The 23,235-nt window shown below is 51.3% G+C and overlaps 1 long non-coding RNA gene across 1 annotated transcript in view; it reads left to right on the plus strand.

The window, feature by feature from the left end:
- LOC308532528 overlaps positions 1-22,825 on the plus strand; it is a 53,295-nt gene extending 30,470 nt beyond the window's left edge. The window contains exons 2-5 of the long non-coding RNA XR_013996987.1: positions 3,359-3,441; positions 10,161-10,236; positions 10,756-10,815; positions 22,076-22,825. This is a non-coding gene — a long non-coding RNA (uncharacterized lncRNA). The remainder of the gene's footprint in view (positions 1-3,358; positions 3,442-10,160; positions 10,237-10,755; positions 10,816-22,075) is intronic.
- The last annotated feature ends 410 nt before the right edge of the window (positions 22,826-23,235 follow it).

The following is a 23,235-nucleotide window of genomic DNA, read 5'->3' on the forward strand; positions in this document are numbered from 1 at the left end:
GACGCTGTCATCACATCCTGCGTTAGAGTCGGACCCCCAGTGCTGGAAAAGGTACGGAGACCAGCCTGGGCCAAATGAAATGAGAACCTGAAGATTCAGATTCGATTCCCAGCTCATACAGTTCCTTAAGGTGTAATCTGACCTTAGTTTCTTCATCTGTGAAATGGGCAGAAGAATTCCTGCCCTGCACCCACCCCTCGGCCCCCACCAGAGAGCCACACGGAATCAATGAGGTGCTGCTTGAAAAAGCAGTTGGATAACTCGAAATACTTCTTAGAAATAAGGGCTTGTCTAGAGTATAACAACTTCATAAGAAAAGATAATAACAGCTCCCATTTATCGAGCATTCACCACGTGCCAGGAGCTCATCTATGTGTGTTACATCTGCTCACTCGCATCTCACACTCCGAGGAAGTTCTGCACCCCTAGTACCAGCCCATTTTACAGATGAAGACACCGAGGCTCAGAGAGGTTAAGAAAAGTGATAGAGCTGGGATTCAAACCCAGGCTGCAGGACTTTGGACTCTTAACTCCTTGTACCACATTGAGTTCAAGTGCAGAGGGACCCCTGAGGTCCAGAGAGGGGATGTGATTTGCCCAAGTCACACAGTGAGTGAATGAGGAAAGCCAGGCCCCTGCCAGACCTCTCCTTGGCCGGGTCCTGGAGCGGGTGGCACGGCCCAGGCTCCTGCAGCGTGTCTATAAATGGCAGTGGACGGGAACCGGCCTCTGAGCTTCTTCCTGGGGGCAGCTGAGGACATGGAGCTGTGGCTTTTCCCTCACGTGCTCCCAGAGGCCTGGCTTTGCTGGGGCAGGATCTCAGCGTGCCCTGCGGGGTTTGGTCTGGGCCCCGCAGAGGAGGCTGGGGTGTTGACTTTATGGAGGACATCGGGGGCCTGGGTCTCCCCCCAGGAGGAGAACCCAGGATGCCTGCCTACTGATTTGGAAACTGCTCTTGTGCCGCCCTGGACTTCACTTGTCCCATCTATATAATGGGGACAATATAATGACAGATACGTACTTAACACCTACTCGTTTCATTTTCTCAATGGTCTGTGAGGCGGGTACTCTTCCTGTGGGGCTGGAGAGGCTCGGGGACTTGCCCGAGGTTACACAGCCCACAGGACCCGGTGGTGGGATTGGGACTGGAACCTGGGTGGTCGAGGGTCCCACGCCCGATGCCTGCGCTTCGTAGATTTAGGGCCCCTCTCACCTCTTTCCATCCTGGGATTCTGGAACCTGAGGGACAAGGCTGGGAGGCTCTTTTTCACGCTCTTCTCGCTTTGAACAGTCCCCGAATCACCCTGGACCTCCCCAGGCAGGGTCTGGGCTCAGTGTTTTATCCCTGGACATCCTGCCCACCACTAGCTTTCTTTCCTGCTCTGAGGGGCAGGGGAGGGTGCCTGGGGCTCAGGGCTGTGTGTGTGTGTGTGTGTGTGTGTGTGTGTGTGTGTGTGTAGGGGTGGGTGGGGGTATATGGTGGGCACGGAGGGCTCCAGCCAGCTCAGGCCTATTTATAGGTCCCTCCCACCCACTCCCCCTTCAGATTTTGACTCAGATCTTTCTTTGTTCCCAAGGGCTCGGAAGGCAGGAGATCCTGCTACCTTGGCACATCTCCTCTGCTTCATAGCCAACCTCCCGCAAGCCCAGGTCAGCGAAGGGAGCGGGTAGAAGAGAGGGACCCCCGAAGATCCCCAAAAGCCCCTTGCCTCAATAGTCCAATCCCTACTCAACCCCATCCTGGTAGAGTGGCTTCCGGTTGTCCCATCCCCTCCACCCAGACCCAGGGACCGCAGGACCAGCAAAGGCCATGGTCCCCCACCTCTGGGTGCCCAGCAGCCTGAGGGGCCCAGCACCGGGGCTCAGGACCAGGCTGGGAGGCAGGAGGCCTGGTTCTGTGCCCGTCCCTTCCCGAGTCTCCGTGACCTTGGGCAAACCTCTTCCCCTCCCTGCACTTTGGTGCTCTCATCTGCACTCAGAAGGGTACAGATCTGCTCCCTCAAAGCGTTAAACGCCGGGGTCTGCGGTCCTGAGACCATGTCTCTCAGCCACAGCCTCTTCCCCAGTTCTCCCCACCTGCGCTCTGAGCCCGGGCCCCAGAAGTGGAGAAGCAGAGGATACAGGGTTAAACGAGTCCGCTGGGGAGGTGCTTGCATAAAGCTCCTTGCAGAATAAAGGCACCTACCTGGGGTCCAGGGCAGGCAGTGGCTGAGTTCACTTCTGGCTCCTGGGATCAAGACAGCTCAGAGGCCAGGTGAGGAGTGAGGGAGGCGTAGTTCACTTCAGACTTAAGAGCACCCACTATCCTGCCCTCCCTCCTCCCCTCAGGGCCCTACTTGTGGCTGACAGCCGCCAGGCCCCACCCCTCCCTTGTCTGTGGGCTCAGGACTCAGGTAGGGTTGGCTCCAGCACAAGGAAGGGAGGCCTCGGGTGGGGGCCTGGCCTGGCCTGGCCTGGCCTGAGGGGGGCTGGGGCTGGGCTTGTGTGAAGGGCTCCCAAACTCCCTGCTTCCCCGGCCCTCGGCCCCGCCTTGGCCCCACAGGCATCACCTGATCAGGGGAGACCTGCTTGGCTGGGCAGGGACTTGTTAAGACCAAGGTGCGCTGGATCTGGGCATTCCTCTGACCATGTGCCAACCAGGGGCGGGGCCGTGAGTTGGCAGAGCTTGCAGGGAGTGAAGTTCTTGACCTTGGGAAGGCGATGGCCGTGGGCAGGCGACCCTTCCCACAGCCGCCTCCCGGGCCCGTCTGGCCGGGGCCATCCGGGGCAGCACAGGGGCTCCTGGGAATGGAGGCTGAGCACAGCTTTTGTCTTTCCTTCTTTTTCTTTTTAATCTGGGAACAGAGCTTTGAACTCAGGCTGGCGCTAGGCTGGAGGACCTTCTCCAGGGGACTCACTACCCAGTCACCGCTGCGTCTGTCAATCACAGAGCATATAGCCTTTGCTTTCACACCATTTCCTAATGTGCTTCCATCATGAACTCTGTAATTTTCACGTCAACGTATGGCCTTAAAAAATCTGTTGAAACGGTGCCATCCCATAGGGCCCATGCGGCTCTTCTGAAGTAAGATGCTGTTATAGGTGTAAGATGCACATCAGATTTCAAAAACCTAGTATGAAAAAAGAGAACGTAAGCAACCTCATTCATCATTTTTTATATTAATTACACGTTGAAATGATAATATTATGTTGATATTGGGTTCGATAAAAAATAACCAGGGTAGAATGTGGTCCTTGCCTCTCCCACCTCCTGAGGCTGCCCCAGAATCCCTGGGCTTGTGGCCCCATCGCTCTAGTCTCTGCCTCCTCTTTGCTTTGCCTTCTTCTCTCTTACCTCTTCTTGCTTCTCCCTTGTCAGGGCGCTTGTGATGGCATCCAGGACCCACCTGGGTAATCCAGGGTAATCTCATCTTGAAATCCTTAACTACAGCTGCAAATCAGGTAAGCGTGATAGGGGCTGGGATTTGATATTTTGGGGCGGCCATTATTCAACCTACCACATGTAGTTACTAGAAATGTAGAATTACGTAAGCGGTTGGCATTATGTTTCTTTGGACAACTTTGGGCTGCAGTAAACCCGGCCTGAGGGAGTCAGAGAAAGTATCTCAGGTTCTTGAAGGACATTCGAAGTGGAGGGGGCTGGTGACCAGCCTGGGGGAGATCAGAGAGGCGAGAAAGAGCCTGGGGTGTTCGGGGGACCCTGGGGGAGGTCTCTGTGGCTGGAATTCAGGGTGAGTGAGGGAAGACTGTTGGACGAAGAATTTGGAAAGGCAGTGTGTGTCTAGCTTCGCCTCTACCCTGTCTTCCCCTGCTGAGCCTTCCTGGCCCCTGCATTTCTCACCTCCCTTGCCGCTGGAATTCTGGCTGGGCAGCGTGGCCTGGGGAGGTGGCTTGTTGCTGCCGCCGGTCTGCACGGTTATGGAGACACTGGGTTTTTGGGGCAGCTGCCTTCCAGCACCTAGCACACAGGTGTGGGTTGTCACTGAAATGACTTCCTGACCCTTCTATTAGTTAAGTGATGGTTCTTGAAGGCAACAGAGTCTGGGTGGCTCCTGATTCCTTATCTTCTTGATGATGCCAGAGGGGGCAGTTCCAAGGTGGGTCCTGTTGTCCCATCCCCTCCACCCAGAGGGTGTCTCTGGGAGACATTCCTGCAGGTGCAGCCAGCTGGTCTAACCCTCCCAGTGATTTAGTAAGTACCGAATTACCTGCATGAAATTCCTTTCCGCTGAAATTAGCTCATGTGGTTTCTGCTTCCTGCCGGTGACTGATGCAGGTGGGCTGGGTGGGGGGAGAAGGACCTGTGGGTTGCCCTAGGCAACCTGGCTTTTCTGTTGTGAGCAATGGAGATACAGAGGAAGCTTAAGCATTTTTTAAAAAAATTATTTTCATTTATTTATTTAAAAATTGTTTTAAAACTTTCCATTACAGTTGACATGCAATAAATATTAGTTTCAGGTGTACAACATAGTGATTAGACATGCAAATAACTTAACGGAGTGACCACCCCGATAAGTCTAGCACCCATCTGACACCATCCATACACAGTTATTACACTATTATTTATTTTTTTAAAAAATATATTTTATTGATTTTTTTACAGAGAGGAAGGGAGAGGGATAGAGAGTTAGAAACATCGATGAAAGAGAAACATCTATCAGCTGCCTCCTACACACCTCCTACTGGGGATGCACACCTACTGGGGATGTGCCCGCAACCAAGGTATCAGAATCGAACCCGGGACCTTTCAGTCCGCAGGCTGACGCTCTATCCACTGAGCCAAACCAATTAGGGCTATTACACTATTATTGACTATATTCCCTATGCGGTACTTTACATCCCCATGACTATTTTATAACTGGCAATTTGCACATCTTCATCCTCCCCTCTTTTTCACCCATCCCCCCCCCAGCCCCTCCCATCTGGCAACCATCAGAATGTTCTCTGTATCTATGAGTTTGTTTCTGTTTCGTTTGTTTATTTTTTTTAGATTCTGCGTATAAGTGAAATCATATGTTATTTGCCTTTCTCTGTCTGGCTTATTTCACTTAGCATATACCCTCCAGAGGAAGTTATCAAGGAGAGCAGAGCAGAGAGGGAACGGCATGAACGTATTTGTGCCATAGAACAATTCCTTTGCTCCAGGCAGGTGATGAGCCCCCTATGAGGGTAGCAGCGGTGCAGGCCTGCTTTTTCCTGCGACTCTCTCTTCTTTGGGGTAGGGACAGATACAAAGATTGGGTAAGGGATGTTCTTTGCTACGATGGGGCAGAGAGCTGACATGGGTGGGTAGGCTCCTGAACATCCTTGGCTCTCTCTGTAGCACGTGAGGCAGCGATTCCCAGCAGAGAGGATAGTGAGAATGTTGGTGACCAAAAACCAGGCTCTGCATCCAGGTGCCGAGAGAGCAGAGCAGGTAAAAGGCCAGACTGCACGCTGGATGCCTGCATGTACACTTACTCTCCACGGCCGGTTTGCTGGGCCCACCAGGAAAGACCCTCTCAGGGCCACCGATTCCCTCTGAGCAGGAGGGAAGTCTCGTTTTCACTCTCCTGTGGCAGTGGGAGGGGTGTGGAGGAGAGTGAGGGGATTATCCGAGGGGAGGGGATTGTGGTCTTTCTGATGGGGATGCCGATGGGAGGTGGAATACGTCTCAGGTTTTACTCTTCTGCACCTCTGACGTCTTAGCTGTAAAATGTGCATGCCTGGCCCTGGCTGGTGGGTTGGGTGTAGTGGGCGTCCTGTGCACCAAAAGGTTGCTGGTCTGATTCATTCCCTGTCAGGGCACATGTCCAGGCTGCAGGTTCATTCCCTGCATGCAAGAGGCAGCCAGTTGTTTCTCACATGGACGTTTCTCTCTCTCTCCCTCTCCCTCTCTCTCTCTAAAAAATTGACTAAAAAAAACTTTAGAAAAGTGTGCATGCCTGAAACTCTACCTGTGTGATAGGTGAGGCCCAATCCGGGAATATCTTTCTTATGAATGCCCTACCTATATAGGGTGGGTCCCCTGCAGACTCTAATACCAGAGCTGGAGGGGCCCAGAGGTGCTCAGTCGTCCTTGAACTCAAACTTGATTGCTCATACATCGGTAAAAAATGTTAAGCAGGCACCCCTGGTATCTATGTATTTATAAATTACATACATAGAGCTTTATAAATTATGTACATGAACTAGATACATGAATATACATTAGTATGCACATTTAAAAATATTTGTATATGATCAGATACATTATGCTTATATAAATAAATTATATATGTATATTATATTATGTACATTATAACACGATATAAACAAAAGTGACAAATGTAATAAGTACAGTTTTAAAGTAATTTTTATGGCATTTCACTTAATAATGGCACAACATCCCTTTTTGTTCTGACAATGAGAGCCATGCCATTAAATGTGCTTCTTTATTTTTGAAAGTACTGGTTTAACACTTTGTGGAAGGGCGACATGAAGGCCTGGGACTGAATTTGGTTTATTGCAATATTCAGTGTGAAAGGCTGTCACAGCTGAAGAGGGGGCCTCATGAAGATACCTAGCCCCAGACGGATGCCACGCATTGTGGGCCTGGCTCATTAAATCATGACATTTAGTTTTCAATTTTCAATGCCATCTACCCATTATGCAAAAGTTTTGTTCAAAATTGACTTCCAAATTTCCATCTTCCCTCATGTCAATCAGTTGTCCTCACAACGAAATCGGAATATGTTGCATTTTAATGCTTTTTGCAAATGGGTTTAAAACCCACTCAAACACTTCATTTGGAAGAGTTTTATAAGCAAGTTAAAAAATTCCTTTTTGTTCTGTGTGTGTGTGTGTATGTGTGTGTGGGTGTGTGTGTTTAAGGGTAGCTATAAAAGATCTTGGGAACACACAAGGTTTTCAACAACAAAATCATATAACGATGAGAACATTTTGAAACGTTACTTCCAAATCATACTATGTTCCTTCCAAAAAAGGTCCTCCCCCAACAGCTGTTTAAACGTCACCTTGACCCTGATGAAAAGAGATGTCATTTCTGGAATGACATCTGCTGTAACTCTCCACAGACAACCCTGTCTCCCCTCCCTGGAGCATCAGGTGAAATCACATCCTAGGATTAAGGTGAAGTGCTGCTATTTTCTTGGTGTTTCTTTGCAGAGATCATTTTAGGCCACTTGTCTTGTTGAAAGGCGGATTAATGTAGTGCGAATCACACTACAATCTGCAAATTCCACTGAACTGGGCCTATGTAAATGGCAGTATGTCACCATGTGTTGAAAATTGAGCAAGAGAGTGAGGAGGCTGCCCCCAAGTTCTCTGCTCCTCCCCCTAGACGTTGACTAATGTGGGGGGACACAATTGGCCAAGAACACACCCAGCACCCAGGTCAGTCTGGATGTTAAATATCGGTAGAGCCGAACTTCCCTACTTTAGACAGAAATGCATGTAAATGTGTACATTGAACTTTAACATTTTCTTTCCACGTGCCAGCAGGTCCTTCTGTTGCCTGAGGGCATGTGCGCTTCACTCTGGAGGTCAGATCTCACTGGACCATGGGTCAGCTTGAGGCACAGAGAGGGAGGGGGCTTAGGGGCCATTGCAAGTGGTGACAGAGCCGGACTGAAACTCAGGTCCTTGCCTTCAGGGCCTCCCCTGACCCCCACAGAGGCGTGTGGAGGCAGTGCAGGCTGGTCAGTGCGGCCCCCAGAGGGACAGGTGTTCTGTGGTCCCAAGAACCAGTGCGCTCTGGGGAGGCAGGTCCATGCCTAGGACAGGTGTGAACATGCTTCTTTCTGTTAATTTTTGTTAATCCTCACCTGCATTGATTTTTAGAGAGAGAGTTAGGGAGGAGGAGAGACACAGAGAGAGGAACATCAATGTGAGAGAGACACAGAGATTGGTTGCCTCCCACCGGCACCCTGACCAGGACTGGGGATCGAGCCTACAATCGAGGTACATGCCCTTGACCAGAATCGAACCCACAACAACCCTTCAGTCCGAGGGCTGATGCTCCAACCACTGAACCAAACCGGCTAGGGCGAACATGTTTCTTAATAGTGTTCTGTTCCTTCCTGGCCCCTTTCTGCCTTATGACAGGCCGTCTGGATCACTCTGCTCAGGGGTATGTCGTGTGTCCTCTCTGGACAAATTTGTCTTTGGCTTGGGGCATAGTTCGCTGTTTCGTACACCTGAGAGTTAAATCTGAAAAGAAAACCAGCCGCCTGTGTCCCAAACCAGACAGGATGGGGCTCAGCACTGTCACCCTCAGATGGCCCTGCTTGGGCCCTCACTGTCCCCGAGAGAGGGAAGGTATAGGGACACACCTAGGGACATCAGCGCCTGTGTCCTACTCCTAACCAGGAGCAGCCGTAGCCCAAGCTGCTGGGCCATCTGCCCAGGGCCTGGCCTGGAGAAGGGGGTCCCTGGCCAGCTTGGGAGAAGGGGTGAGTACTGTGTGTGATCCCGAGTACCCCTAAGCTCGAGTTGAACTCATTGGATACCCAAGGCCTCCTGCTGAGCCTAGCAGGTGAGTAAGAGCACACTCACTGCTCTCATGCCTCTCTGGCCCCGCCTGCGTGCACACCCTTGTTTCATGTCTTGAGCTTAGCTCTGATGGCCTTGGCTGCACCTGCAGCTCTTCACACACAGCCGGCCTGGAGCCGTGTGGTCAAAGGGCGTGGCATCCATGGCCGTGCCTCTGCTGTCTTTCCCCCAGATTCAAATCTCCTTTCCTTCTGGGCACAGAGTGAGACTATATTTCCCAGCTTCCCCGGTAGTTAGATGGGGCCGCGGACTGAGTTCTGGACAGCGCAACGTGGCCAAAGAGATGTGAGCCATGCCATGTCCTAGTCTGACCCTTAAAACACCCCCTTTGGCTCACTCTCTTCTCTGTCCGATGGCCTGGTGTGAAGGGCTCAGGGGAGATGTCAGGGCCCTCTCTGCAGTCAGTGAGAGGGGCCTGGGCCTGGTCCACGGCCATTGCACCTGTGGAAGAAAGAAGTCTTTATATGCGAAGTCACCAAAATGTTGGAGAGGGCACAGCAGTGGCAGCCTGATTAACACAGTGTCTGACCCCAGATGGGGAGTCACGGGACTTGAATTCTTTAAGATTTTGTCAGGCAGCAGAGTGTAGGAGTTAAAAGTTTAGACTCTGGCCCTAACCGGTGTGGCTCGGTTGGTTGGAGCGTCGTCTCGTGCACCAAAGTGTCCTAGGTTCGATTCCCGGTCAGGGTACATACCCAGATTGTGGGGTTGATCCCCGGTTGGAGCATGTATGGGAGGCAATCAGTTGATGTTTCTCTCTCACATGGATGTTTCTCTCTGTCTTGCCCTCTACTTTCCTCTCTCTCTAGAATCAATGAAAAACATATCTTCGGGTGAGGATAAAAAAAAAAAAAGTCTAGACTCTGGAGTTGTACTCCCAGGAAATTGGCTAATGGATTTGCCTATTCTGGATATTTGATGCAAATAGAATCATACACTATGTGATTTTTTTGTGATTGGCTTCTTCCACTCAGCTTCGTGATTTCAAAGTTCACCTGTGTTTGGCATGTGTCAGTACTTCACGCTTTTTTGTGGCTGAATAATATTCCATCATGTGGAGACTACATGTGCAGGGCCCTTTCTTAACTGGCTCTACGATGGCGTTGGGCTGGGAACTGGGGAAGTCAGTGGGTGGCTTTCTCTGTGCCTCTTGGGGTCTGTCACTCTAGAATATGCTGCTGGGGTCTGGGGACCCAGGGAGACTGCCAGTCTCACCACATCCCCTAGTCTTTGCCACCTGATCTTGAAATCCTCCCCCGCCCCCAGTGGCGGTGGCAGCACCACCTACAGCTGGTGCGGACTGGTCCCAGGGGGACGCTCCTGTTTCGGGGCTCCCAGCTGTCTCTGGTCAGGGTCTGGAAAAACTTGGAGCCCTTCTCTGGTGACAGTTCTGAGGTGACACAGGGTGGGGAGGTGGGGGGAAGGGGTGCATGACCTCAGGACCTGGGATTGCTCAACCACAGAGCCTGGACGGCAGTGGGAGTCCAGCCTGGCACCAGTGATGTGGGCCCTACGCCCAGAGAGATGCTTAGGTCTTCACTTGTGGAGCCTTTTTTTCCAGAAAATTTAATTCCACATTGTTTTTCCAAAGAAATTTAATTCCACATTGTTTGTTCTCTGCCCCACAGACGCCTCAGCCAAGGAAACCACGGGAGTCTCATTTGAAGAAGAATCTGGCCCATGGAGCCCCCTCCCCATGAGCTGGTGAGAGGGTGCCCAGATTTCAGTCGCAGCCACCGCACCAGCAAACCCCAGACCACAGGAATGCGCAGGGTCACCTGGGGACAGAGGGAGGGTGGCTGGACAGTGAGTGAGCCCATGGGCCTGCACCACATGGGGGTCTGCTGTTTGGCCACACGAGCACTGGAGTCGGAGTCCCAGACCTCAGTGTGACTCTGGACTCCACGACTCTGGCCTGGGATCTTGGTGGTCACATGTGTGGCTAACCACGCTCACCTGGCCACTCCGGCCCTCAGCCAGACTCAGGCCGGGAGCTGAGCTTGGCAGTGAGGGAAGCCACATAGGGGGGTGGGGAGCCAGGAGGCCAGGTGAGTGAGGGTAGAATTTTCTAGTCTCCAGGCCCTGCAGGCTGAGCTGGAGAGGCACCCAGCACTCCCAGGTGCCTTCCAGCACCCAGGGGAGGGAACCACAGACTCAAGGCATCGGTTACGGTAAAACACTGTGCCAGGCATGTCACATAAGCCATCGCTTTTCTTCTTACAGCTGCTGTATGGTGTGGCTGCCATTCCGTATTCCCTTTTACAGATGAGGAAACCGAGGAAGGTAAAGGGACTCAGCTAGCGTAACAAGGTACCCAGGGTAGAGGCTGGGCAGAGGGCAGCCGTCCCCAAACACTGTGTTCTTTCCACATGGCATTCCTGGTCCCTGGCCCTCAGACTTGTTTCTTGGTGGGATCAACGTTGAAATCACACATTTAAGTGTTTTTTGAGCTGGAATGGACCTGGTGCAAGTTGCCATTTCACAGGTGGGGAAATTGAATCCCAGAGAAGGAAGGCGTTGTGTCCCGAGTCACCCAGGCCTGTCCCCTGATGCTCACTGGCCACTTGGTTCACGTGGGTAGAGCCAAGTGTCCCCGAAGCCAAGGCTGTCTGCAGTGGCCAGTGGGACAGAGACTCCCAGCTCTGCAGGTTCAAAGCCTGCCTGTGGATCTGATCCCACCTCTGGTCCTGAGAGTGTGGACGGCTCAGTGCACCTGTCCCCACGACCGTGACAACAACCCCAGGCCCTGTTGACAGGGTTCAGGAGCATTGGGCTGGTAGGCGAAGGGCTACCCCACGCTGTCTCTCATCTTAACAGGTGTGTCCCCTACATTGACACGAGGGTGGGAAAGGGTCCAGCTTCCCATCTCAGCTCAGCCACTGAGGTCCCCAGAGCCCAGTCACTTCGTTGGTTGGCATTACTTACTGAGGATTTTCTGGGAGCAGTCTGGCTGTCTGTGTGCTCGGTGCCGGGGAAACGAAGATGAAATCATGTCCCTGCCTTCAAGAAGTTGACGGGCTAGTTGGGGAGGCAGATCTTCAGTTAAACCATGACTAGTTCATGGAGTCTTTGCTCTAAAGGAGGATGTGTAAGGTATGGTGGACGTGTGGGGGAAATCAAGGTGGGCTTTCCAGAGGAGGCAGGGCTGAGCTGGGATTAGAAGGTTATAGGCCAGGTGAACAAAGCAGAGGTTATTGAGTTTCGAAAGTGGGTCCAGCAAGTACAAAGGAATAGATGTGTATAAGGGGATTGAGGACTAACTAGAATAGTTGGAGCGTAGGAGGTGGGGTGGAGGTAATGATGGCGTGGGGAAATTAAGTGGGCTAGGGGGTGACACCAGATGTGAAATCCTCATGTAGAGGTGTTTGGACTTCATCCTCAGGGAGGGAGGAGGCATGAAGGATCATGGGACTGACACAACCAGATCTGTGTTTCGGAACATTCTCTGGGCTGCATCAGAGATGGCTTGTTGGGGGTGGGGAGGGCAGCCAGGGAGCCAATGTAGTGACCTGGGTGCCAGGGGGTGAGGCACCCTCAGGCTGGGCAATGATGGAGAGGATGGAGGAGCGACAGGATGGGTGGACTGTGACTGATGGCTTGTGAGTGATGGGGAGAAGGGAGTTGGTTTCTGGCTTGAGTGACTGGGCAATGGTGGTGCCATTCATCCCAAGCGTAAACTGGATTTGTAGACTTGGTGGCGGGGTCAGGATTCATATGAATTAAGTTCAGGGCCTGATGATTTGAGGTGCTCATGGGACATCCAAAAGGAGACATCTGGGTGATGGTTGGTTTGATAGGATTTGGAGACCAGAAGAAAAGTTAGGACTGAAGTTAGAGATCTTGTTTTATCACTCTAAATCAAATGCAGATGAGTCAGGGGACTACGGAATGCTCTGGAAACGGTGTAGGATGGGTTTGGCAGAAAGGGTCAGTGCCCTGTCCATGTCCCCTTGGCCCTGCAACCCTGCAGCTCTGCCAGAGGACTTTCTCTGAAGCAGGAATGTGCCATAAAATGAATCCCACACATTTTTTGGTTCCCACTGCATATGAAATTTATGTCGACACGACACTGTAGTCTATCAAGTGTGCCACAGCATGATGTCTAAAAGATATGCATACCGTAACTGACAAATACTTCATTGCTAAACAATGCTAACCGTCCTCCAAACCTTCAGCAAGCCATAAGCGTGTTTTCCATGCCATTCCATTGCACTTCATCCCACCATGCATTGCATTTCTTAACATTCTGGCTGTGGTTCACCAAATGGGTTGAAGTTTGAACACTGGCCTGGACACTAAGCTGGATGCCTGTAACCTCCGGAGAGTTTTACTCCCGACTGAGTCCCCAGGCACAGCACAGTGCCTGCCGCACAGAAAGGTGCTCCCTCCATATTTGTTGATATTTGTTGCATGGCTGTGCAAATAAGTGAATGAATGGCCTACCCCACCCAGACAGGAAAGTGTGGCTTTGATCAGATTCTTCCGTTGCTGAAAAAAAAAAAAACAACAGCCCACTTCCTGTGGCTTTGATCTCCGCTTTCATTCTGAACTGCCCTGCCTCAGCCAACAGCTGCCCGGAACTCATTTCCTGCTCTTGCGCCACCTTATCTCTCTCTCCAAATACTCCTGAGCTTTCTCTTTCAGGGTGCGTAGGCGCACCCCCAGGTCCTCCTCTCCACACCTTTTGGCAACAGGGTGGGGCTGACCTCTTGACTGGGTTAAGTACTTCCCAAGTCTCAGCCCCCCTGGGGTGCAGGGCATTTCTGGGCCAGGTGTGTCCTTCTGCCAGATACAGGTCCACATCCTGCTGATGGTCTTTGGGGGCAGGAGAATGGGGATGGGGGATAGACATGGATGAAATAACCATGAGAAGTCTAATGATCAACTGTAAGAGATGTGACAGAGGAAAATTCGAGGCTACCTTGAGAATGTGTGCCCTTGGGGACCAGGGAGGGCTTCCCCAAGACCGAGACAACCTGAGACCCGAATATGATGGGAGTTAAAGAGGCAAAGGGGGTAAAAGAGAGAGAAAGAGCTGACAGGAGGTGAGAACTGCAATTGCAAAGGCCCTGAGGTAGAAACAATAGCATCCACTTGAACCAAAGAGAACTAAGTGAGCCTGGCTGCTGTGGCTCAGAGGCTGAGCATCACGGGTTCGATTGCTGGTCAGGGCACATGCCCGGATGTGGGCTCGATCCCCAGTGGGGGACGTGGAGGAGGCAGCCATTCACTGTTTCGCTCTCATCATTGATGTTTCTATCTCTCTCTCCCTCGCCTTCTCTGAAATCAATAAAAATATGTAAAAAAAGAAAAAGAAAACAGAAAACTAAGCGCTTCTGATGCTTACAACCACCGAGGCTGGAGATTTTGGATTTATCCCAAGAGCAGTGGAAAGCAACAGTGTTTGAAGAATGATGACGACACTCTTTAGAAAGCTCATTTGGCTGCAATATGGCTGAAGGATGGGGTGGTGGTCCAAGTGAGGAAGCTGGGAGACCAGTCGCGAGGCTGTGGTAGCTCCAAGGGGCAGCCCCATTTAGGGGGGTGGTGGTCAAGGTGCATCACACGACTGGCCTTAAGAAATACAGTATTTCCTCTGTCATTTGTTCCTTCAATGCTTTTAAACACCTACCGGGAGTCTGCTCTGCCTAAGTGCCCTGGGGAGCCAGAGTCAGGCTGGGCTCTGCCTTCAGGCAGCTGGCATCTCTCTGGGAGGACAAACTAGGGCCAGGGAGGCCAGAGTGTAAGTGCAAAGCGCTCTGGGAGGTTCAGATGGCACATGCCCCAAGGCACAGGCCCAGAGGGAGTGTGGGCACCTGGAGCGGGTACTCTCCTGCAAACGCTGTTGGTGAGAAGTCAGGAACCGTCATCTGTAGGATTCAGGTGGGGTGGGGGGCATGGGGGTGGGATACAGCGCTGTCTCCTCCACTTGGGCAGCGGGGCAGCTGCAGGCTGTGCTGGGGGTCAGGAGGTCCAGGTGGAAGCCTGGCTCTGGCTTCTCTAGGGCGGTAACATGTCTCTGGGCCCCGGGAATCTCCCCTGTGCCCCGAGGGCCTGTCTCCCTTTGCCGAGGCTCTTTTCCTGGGCGCAGTGGGGTGTGAGAGGGCACACAATCTTCCCAGTGCCGCTAGGCCAGGTGAGGACGTGTCCAGCCCCGGAGGTGTCCCTTTCCTCTTCCTGCCTGAGTCACCTTCCTTAGAAGCACAGTGACCCTGCTTACTCAGGGAGTCCACCCCCCCTCCCCAACGCGGCCCTGCCCTTCGCCGGGGGAGGGATCGTGGAGGAGCCCTGAGATGTGTCAGTGAGCAAGCACAGTCCCCCTCCCGCCCCCCAGGTAGGGCCTGGGTCTCCCCCTTGGGGTGGGGATGGGATGTTTCTTTTCCTTGAAAATGGGCTCCTGAACAGCTGTGAGGAGTGCTCCCTCCCAGAGGCCTTGTTGACAGTAACCTCGCTGCCCCCCAAGACCCTCAAAAGGCTCTGAGGGCCCCTCTGGATGTAGGGGATGGCGCATGGTGGGGCTGGTTTGTGGGGCTGCAGCTGCTGCCTCCCCATGTGTCTTCCTGGTGTCGGTGGTTCTAGCAGGGCCCCCGTCTGTGTTCTCAGACGTCAAGGTGCTTCCCCATAGGGCCCCTGGCCCAGGCCTTGCTGTGCCTGGGAGCGCGGGCAGGATGTGTGGGGCTCCTAGGGACTCATGGAGCGCAGGCCTCTGATGTCGGGGCTGGTTTTCCTGTCCGCCCGCCCGGGTGCTGACAGCAGGGCTCCCTCCCTGCCTCTTGCCAGGCCTCAGGGTCAGCTTCACAGACCAGGCGACTATGCTGTGCACAGGAGGAGGAGCTGCCACTGTGGGGGGTGGGGGGGGGGAAGGAGGTGGTGTGCAGGGGGAGAAGGGGCTCTGCTGGCCAGCACCAGGGGCTCTGGGCAGCCCCACCACTGGCCCCCACCTAGGGACCTCCTCCTAAATTCCAATTTAAACACGCACAATGGAAAAGGATTGCAAATAAACCCCGGACAAAGATAGTCCCAAGAAATTCCTAGGATGCCAGGCCCTTTGTGCACACAGACGTTTGCCAATCCGTGTAGATTAATAAAACAGATAAGTAGAAGCTAACCCAGTGGAAGGGGTTGGGCACTGAGGAAAGGGATAAGCACCCCAACGGTTCAGCCCCTCCATCCTCCTGCCCCTCACTCCCCCCCCAAAAGCTTCTATCCTGTGACCTAGATTCTCACCTCCTCCGGGGCATTGGGGAAGGCCGTCCTGGTGTTGGTGATGGGTTGCAGGGAAAAGTCCCTGAGGGACACCTGCCAGTCGGCTGTCATTGCCCGAATCCCTCCATTCACTGAGTTCCCTGTCCTACCAAACCCCGAGGAGGGAGCCAGCAGGACCGATTTCCCTGGGTCCGTCCGAAGGAGCCCATGTCCAGAGTCGCTAGGCAGCCCCAGAAAGAAAGGAGAGAAGTGTCAAGGGCGTGTCTGAGGTGTCGTTTTCGGGTGGGGTGGGTGGGTGGGGGGCATGGGGGTGGGATACAGCGCTGTCTCCTCCACTTGGGCAACGGGCCCGGCTGCAGGGGGTGCTGGGGGTCGGGAGGTCCGGGTGGAAGCCTGGCTCTGGCTTCTCTAGGGCGGTAACACTTCCCTGGGCCTCAGTCTTTTCACCTGTAATAGGGGGCCACACTTCCTGCAGCCTCGAAGACAGAACCTTCAGGTCTTGTGACAAGATGCCCCGAGTAAGGGATACTCTCAGCCCGGCCCCCAGGAGTCCCCTGGCCCAGGCTGACCCTCGGTGGGAGGCCCTGAGTGTCTTCCTCAGGGTTGGGGGCATCTTCACAGTCGTTCCTGAGCCTCTTCAGAAGGAGTGGCTCCTCGTGGAATGTCCCCCCGCACTGTGAGCTGTAGGCAGTGGACCAAGGCGGAGAGGAACTCCCTGTGGTCGCCTCACCTACCTCCCAGACACAAACACAAAAATGTCCCGAGGTGCCGAGGCACGCGCCACACCCTGGAAAATGTTTTCCGCAGAGCATTCCCTCAGCGTCCTGAGTCACCAGCCCCTTCTCTCCCGGCGCCCTGCGAACTGGTATTTGTCTTTTCCGTGGACATTCTCCCCAGGGACGGAAGTCAGAGTCATGGGTTCAAGTCCCTTTTCCATCACCAGTGGCATGCCCTGGGTCACGTGTGACTTGCTAAACTCTGTTTTGCTGTTGTTTATGGAATAAGGAAAATAGCATCAACCCTGTCAAGAGGCAGTGAGGCTTCAATGAGATAACACATGTGTGAAAGGATGGAAATTATCCGTGTGTGAATGTTCCTCTCCAGTTGCTCCCTGCTCCCTGCCTCTTGGAGCAAATTCGGGTTTGGCTTCCTTGGTGTCACTGCGCCCCTCAGCCTCTAAGGAGGGTGCTGATGGTCAGAATCATCCTTAGGCGAGTGGGATGCAGAATTAGGAGGAAAGAGAAGAAAAAGGATCAGGGGCGAGACTAAAAGGGGAGGGAGGTTTGAGAGCAGCAAGAATGTGTGAGCAAGGAGAGGGAGTGAAAGATTTAAGGAGCATCACTGTGATCTACAAATCCATTTGTTAGGGTTAAGGAACTCAAGTACACTGAGTTATTTTGAAATGACTATTTATTTTTTTATTATTTTTTATTTTTTTATTATTATTTTTTTAATATATTTTATTGATTTTTCACAGAGAGGGAGAGAGATAGAGAGCTAGAAACATCGATGAGAGAGAAACATCGATCAGCTGCCTCCCGCACATCCCCCACTGGGGATGTGCTCACAACCCAGGCACATGCCCCCGACTGGAATCAAACCCGGGACCTTTCAGTCCGCAGGCCGACGCTCTATCCACTGAGCCAAACTGGCTTCAGCTGAAATGACTATTTATTGGTTGCCATCTTGGATGATAGCTCTGGATCACTGGGTGATGACCTGGTAAGTGGCAGGTGCTTGGCACACAGTAGGCACCACGACTGGTGCTGTGTCTGCTCAATGATGGAGGGTGCTTGTGTGTTCGGCCTCCATATCAGACTGGGTGCGGGTGTGATCACATCGGCCTGGGAGCTACCAGAGGGCTGGGACTGTACTTTGCCTCCCCACCCCCACCCCCATTAGACTGGGGGCTCCTTGAGGACAGGCACTTTGCATTCTTCATTAGACCAGTGACTCCCCGTGTGGGCGGTGTGCTTCCACCCCTAGGCCCCAGGACAGGGTCCTGCTCACAGTGTGTGTCATCTCTCTAGTAGCCTGACTAATGGCCTGACCCTGTCTGGGTGGGAGGTGAAGGTGGAGGGAGGAAGCGGGGAGAGGTCAGGGCCCAAGCTGTTTTCTTCTGCCATGTGCTACCCAGGAAGCGAAAGGAAAGAGTAACAGAGAAAGCATCCTGCCCCAGCCCCAGAGCTAAACATTCATCCTTAAGAATGAAAAGCTCTTCTTCCCGCCCAGTGGGTTCCCATAAACCCAGGTGTGCTCTGTCTGGTCCTCCTCACTCTGTCTCATGGGGCGGGACCAAGGCTGAGCCAAGCCAAGGCCCTGTCTCGTGGAGCTGAACGTGTTTGCTCGCATTTGGCAAAGTGGCGGGGTTGGGGGCGGAGGTCATGATGACAACAGCTCAGAAACTCCTGCGAGAAAAGAACAAGGTGTTTACACCGCCGACAAGTTGGGATCTGTCTGTTTGGGTCACGGCTTGGTTTTTGTGTCTCAGCCTGAAAGTGGCTTCAGGCTTTCCACAATCTGGGTTGGTTTGCTGCAATTCGATTAGATGCCATCATTTCCTGCGTGCCTACTGTGTGCCAGCTACCGTGCTGGGTACCGGAGGGCCCCTGAGGAGCGAGATCAGGATGTTGCCTTTAAGGAATCCTTCTCGCCCAGAGGGACAGAGGTGTGCACAGCTCTCTCTGTTGCAGAGACTGGAGCTACCACAGATGTGTGAACAGGTGTCAGGGAGGCACAGAAGATAAGACAATGAATCTTCTGGAGGTTTGGAGAAGCCTTTTTTATAAAAATAATGTATTTTTATTGATTTCAGAGAGGAAGGTAGAGGGAGAGAGAGAGAAACATCAATGATGAGAATCATTGATCGCCGCCTCCTGCACGTCCCTACTGAGGATCGTCGAGCCTGCAACCTGCGTATGTGCCTGGACCAGGAATCGAACTGTGACCTCCTGGTTCATAGGTCAACGTTCAACCTCTGAGCCACACTGGCCAGGCTTAGAGAAACCTTTGTAAATGTGGGAATGTCTGATTTGAAACTTGAAGACCAAGCAGGCACTCAAGAAGTGGCTGAGTGCCCTAGCTGGTTTGGCTCAGTGGATAGAGCATCGGCCTGTGGACTGAAGGGTTCTGGGTTTGATTCTGGTCAAGGGCACATGCCTGGGTTGCAGGAGACAGCTGATCAATGATTCTCTCCCATCATTGATGTTTCTGAGTCTCTCTCCCTCTCCTTTCCTCTCTGAAATAAATAAAAAAATATTTTTAAAGAAAGAAAGAAAAGAAATGGCTGAGAGGTGAGGTGGAAATAGCATGAACAAAGTGGGGGCATGGTGAGTAGCTCAGTATGAAGTGGCGGGGGGCGGGGAAGAATAGTGATTAGCATTTATTGAGCACCTACTGATCACCTGGTTCTGTGCTAGGTGCTTTGCCCGCATAGTATCTCATTTAATCCCCTCAGTAATGTAAGGAGGTGGGTATTGGTGAAGAAACTAACATTTGGAGAGAACAGATGGCTCTGCACCAGCATCTGAACCAGGCTTGTCTGACTCCAAATTCCATGCTCTTTTTACTAGACCAGTGGTTTCCTGAATATATTCTATGAAACTTTTAGGACTCTGAGAAGGGGCTTTAGGGACACGTCTGATTTTAGCTTCGTATTTAAAATGTGTTTTAATCAACACACACGCTCAAACCTTGTTATGTAATAAAAAAAAGTTTTCCTTCCATCTCTGTGCATATTTCTGAATTTATTGTAAATGTGTCATTGATTAAAAAGACTGCACGGTCTGCTTGGGTTTAACCGTGGAAAATGGAGATAGAGCACACGCCCTTGCCTGCCGCCCTCCATCACAAGGCCAGTGGGACTTCTGTGCACCGTGGACGATTAAATGCACGGGGTTTTATCTCTTCTTTCTCTGGAAATGTCTTAGGAATAAATAATACACATATAAATCTTTGGGGGGAGGGGGTTGAGCCCTAGCCAGTTTTGCTAGAGCGTCAGCCAGTGGACTGAAAGGTCACGGGTTCGATTCTGGTCAAGGGCATGTTCCTCGGTTGCAGGTTTGATCTCCGGCCCTGGTCGGGGCTCATGTGGGAGGCAACCAATCAATGTCTCTCTCTCTCACATCGATGTTTCTCTCTCTCTCTGTCTCTTCCCCTCGCTTCCCCTCTCTCTAAGAATCAATGGAAAAAATATCCTTGGGTGAGGATTAACCAAAAAAAAGGGGGGCGGGGTTTGAGGGTAGGGCATCTGTGGACCAGAGGAATTTCAACAAGTTTTTGGAGGAGCTTGGGGTTTGAAGGAGGAGTGGTGACAGAGGAAGCAGGACAGAGGGAGTTGCAGTCTGTAATGCACAGGGCAGGGTCTGCAGCCAAGGCGGGCGCTGGTCTGCTCACAGCCGCTTGAGCCTTGGATATGCTGGGTGCAGTGGAGGGTGGGAAGGGAATATGGGGCTGGAAATGGGGGCTTAGTTGAAAGTCTACGAATGGAATCATAAACCTCCCTCACCCTTGTATACAGAGTGTTGAGATATGACCCTTTACCGCCCTTTCCCCCTAAAATGGAGGGTCTCTAAAGACATTAAACTGTCTAAACAAGAGTAGGGGCGCTGGGCTTTAAGGTGGCCTCCTAGACTATAAAACACGCTGCAGGCTGACATTTAGAAGTTCCAAAGCACAAAGATCAGCTCCGTCTGAAACAAAGCCTGCCATTCATCTCCTCTTATCTGTGTACACAAGGCCTCCAGAACACTTGTACTGCCTTATTCCGAAAGATGAATGGGCAACCATAAGCCAGAAGCTATTTGAGGAAACCTGAAATATGAGATAGAAAGACTGAGATAAACAAACGGAAAGTAAGACCCCTGAGGAAACAGGAACAGTTTATAGGTAAGAGAGAACTTCAAGGCACTGGATCTGTGAGACAAGGTTATGTAAAAGAAACAAGTAGAGAACAAAAAAGCCCCTGGCCATAAAAAATATAATGAAAACTCGGTGGACATGTTGGACGTTAAAGTAATCACCCAGAAAATAAAGCAAACTATGAAAGAAAGAAAATTTTATTAGAAAAAACATAAGAGATGACAGAAAATAAAACTACGATAGAGGTCCATTTTCAATTAATAAGTATTTTAGGAAAAAAGAGAGAAAGCAGGGGAGATAATTTTCAAATAAACAATTAAACAGAATTTCCCAGACCAAAAAGATTCGTCTTCAGACTAATAGAGCGCCTCAAGCCCCCAACATAAAGAAAACACAAAATATCCAGGGACATGAGAAGACATCTCCTAAAAGTTTCCAAAGAGAGAAAAAAAAAATCACCTATAAAATAATAAAAACCAGATTTCTTACCAGCAGTGCTGGATGCCAAAAGACAATGGAAAAATAGCTTCAAAATTCTGATGGAAAATGACTTTTAATTTAGAATTCAATACCCAGATGAACTGTTTGGTACTAGGCCAGATCAAAGACATTTGTAGATCCATAAGGACTCAGCAAGTTTACTTCTCACATATTCTTTTTTTGGGGAGTTATTTGAAGACGTGCTGCATAAAACAAGGAAGCAACCAAGACAGGGGAAAACATGGGATTTTTGTCAGCTTGTCCCTTAGCTTGGTGTGCAGTTTTACTAATGACTTTGTGTATTTCGGGTGTGTTTTTTCCTTTGTTAGGTTTAGGTACCAGGATTATGTTAGCTCTGTAAAATGAACAAAATGTTCTATGTTTTTATTATCTGAAAGTGTTTGCACAGGGAATAATCTCTTTCCTCAAGGTTCACCCAAAAGAATAAAACAAAACAAATCAACCCATTTAGATCTTTTTTTTTTTTTTTTTAAAAAGGCAAGCAATTCTTTGACAATATTTTCTGTGTTTTCTTTCATCATTGTTTTGTGACCTTGTGGCAGGTCATTCTGCTGCCCAACATTCATTCTTATTCTTCCTTTGTTTGAAATAATCCAATGTGCCAACTTAGAAATTACATTTCATAGGCTCTCTTGCAGCGGTGGAGGTGGGGGGCAAGTGTCACAGTTCTGGCCAACGAGGACACACACGTGTACTGAATGGAGTTTCCAGAAAAGGGACTTAGCTGTCCCTTTTCCCTTCCTCCTGCCCAGAATGTAACTAGGACGCCTAGAAGTGGAGGGGGGAAAAATCCTATGGGCATGAGGACAAAACCCACTTGCTAATGCTGGTGCAACAGAAAGCCAGAGGGAGCATTGGTCCTGGGTGGCATCAACCCAGCACTGCTTCCCTCTGCATTTCCTGTTGCGTAAGAAAAAATATGTCCCTTCTTAGTGTGATTACCAATTGTTTAATTTTCTGCCTTTCTTCCCCCCAGCAAATTCGCCTTCGATGACGCAACCTTTAACCTCAGAGCTGCTTGCTGGAGCAGAGGCTTTTCGATCCTGTGAGAAGGTGTTGAGCACATTGGAGGCCGTCATGAAGCTCTGAGTCCTCTCCCCCTCCTCCTATCATCAGCCCATGAAACAGGAACTTACACCCTCTTGGAAGCACTGGGGAGAAAGAAGTCCACTTTTTTTAAAAAAATATATTTTATTGATTTTTTACAGAGAGGAAGGGAGAGAGATAGAGAGTCAGAAACATCGATGAGAGAGAAACATCGATCAGCTGCCTCCTGCACATCTCCCACTGGGGATGTGCCCGCAACCCAGGTACATGCCCTTGACCGGAATCGAACCTGGGACCTTTCAGTCCGCAGGCCGATGCTCTATCCACTGAGCCAAAATTTGGCTCAGTCCACTTTTTGGCACCGCCTCCCTGGGTCCTCCCTGGGAGAGGAGGTACCGAGTGTGCACTGCCAAGCCCCCTCCTGGCTCTCTCTCTCTGGGACTGACCTGACCCATAGGCTCTCGCTGCTCCTGCCTCCTCTAGGCAGTGAACACAGGGCAGCCTTCAATCGTCCAGCTGCACTGCTGTGAGTGGGCGGGGGTGGGGGGTTGTGGAAGGGGTGGGGGATAGGGTGGGGGTCTAATCAAGGGAGAAGCAAAAGGAAGCCCGTTTGGGCCTTGGGTCTAGGCCACATCCTCCAATCCATCTGGACCAGCAATAAAGCTGACGTTTTAATCCCTCCTTGTCTCCGGTGACTATTTCTCAGTTGGATCAGAACTTGGAGAAGTGAGGGGTGTGATTAGCACCTGCAAACCCCAACATCTGCTGAATACGTAGCCCCCCATGGGAAAAGCCACTGTGAGAGAAAAACAGAGGTTTAAAGTTTGGGTGATTATTAGACAGTACTTCTCTGTACCTAACTGACTTTATGTCTTTTCATCTCACTATAAAATGCGGATCACGTTGTGTGTTTTTTTTCCTAGATAAGAGCCTGGATTGAGAGTGAGAAGGTTCTTCTAGGCTTCACTACCACTATTTCGCTCTGGGGCTTGAGTTTTCAGGACTTCAATCTTATCAGTTATAAAATGACTGGGTTAGACCATCTAGTCACTAGATGATGGAGAGAGGCCATCCCAAGCTTTGATAGTC

This window comes from Myotis nattereri, assembly GCF_964212035.1.
Source record: "Myotis nattereri genome assembly, chromosome: 16".
Lineage (NCBI taxonomy): Eukaryota > Metazoa > Chordata > Mammalia > Chiroptera > Vespertilionidae > Myotis > Myotis nattereri.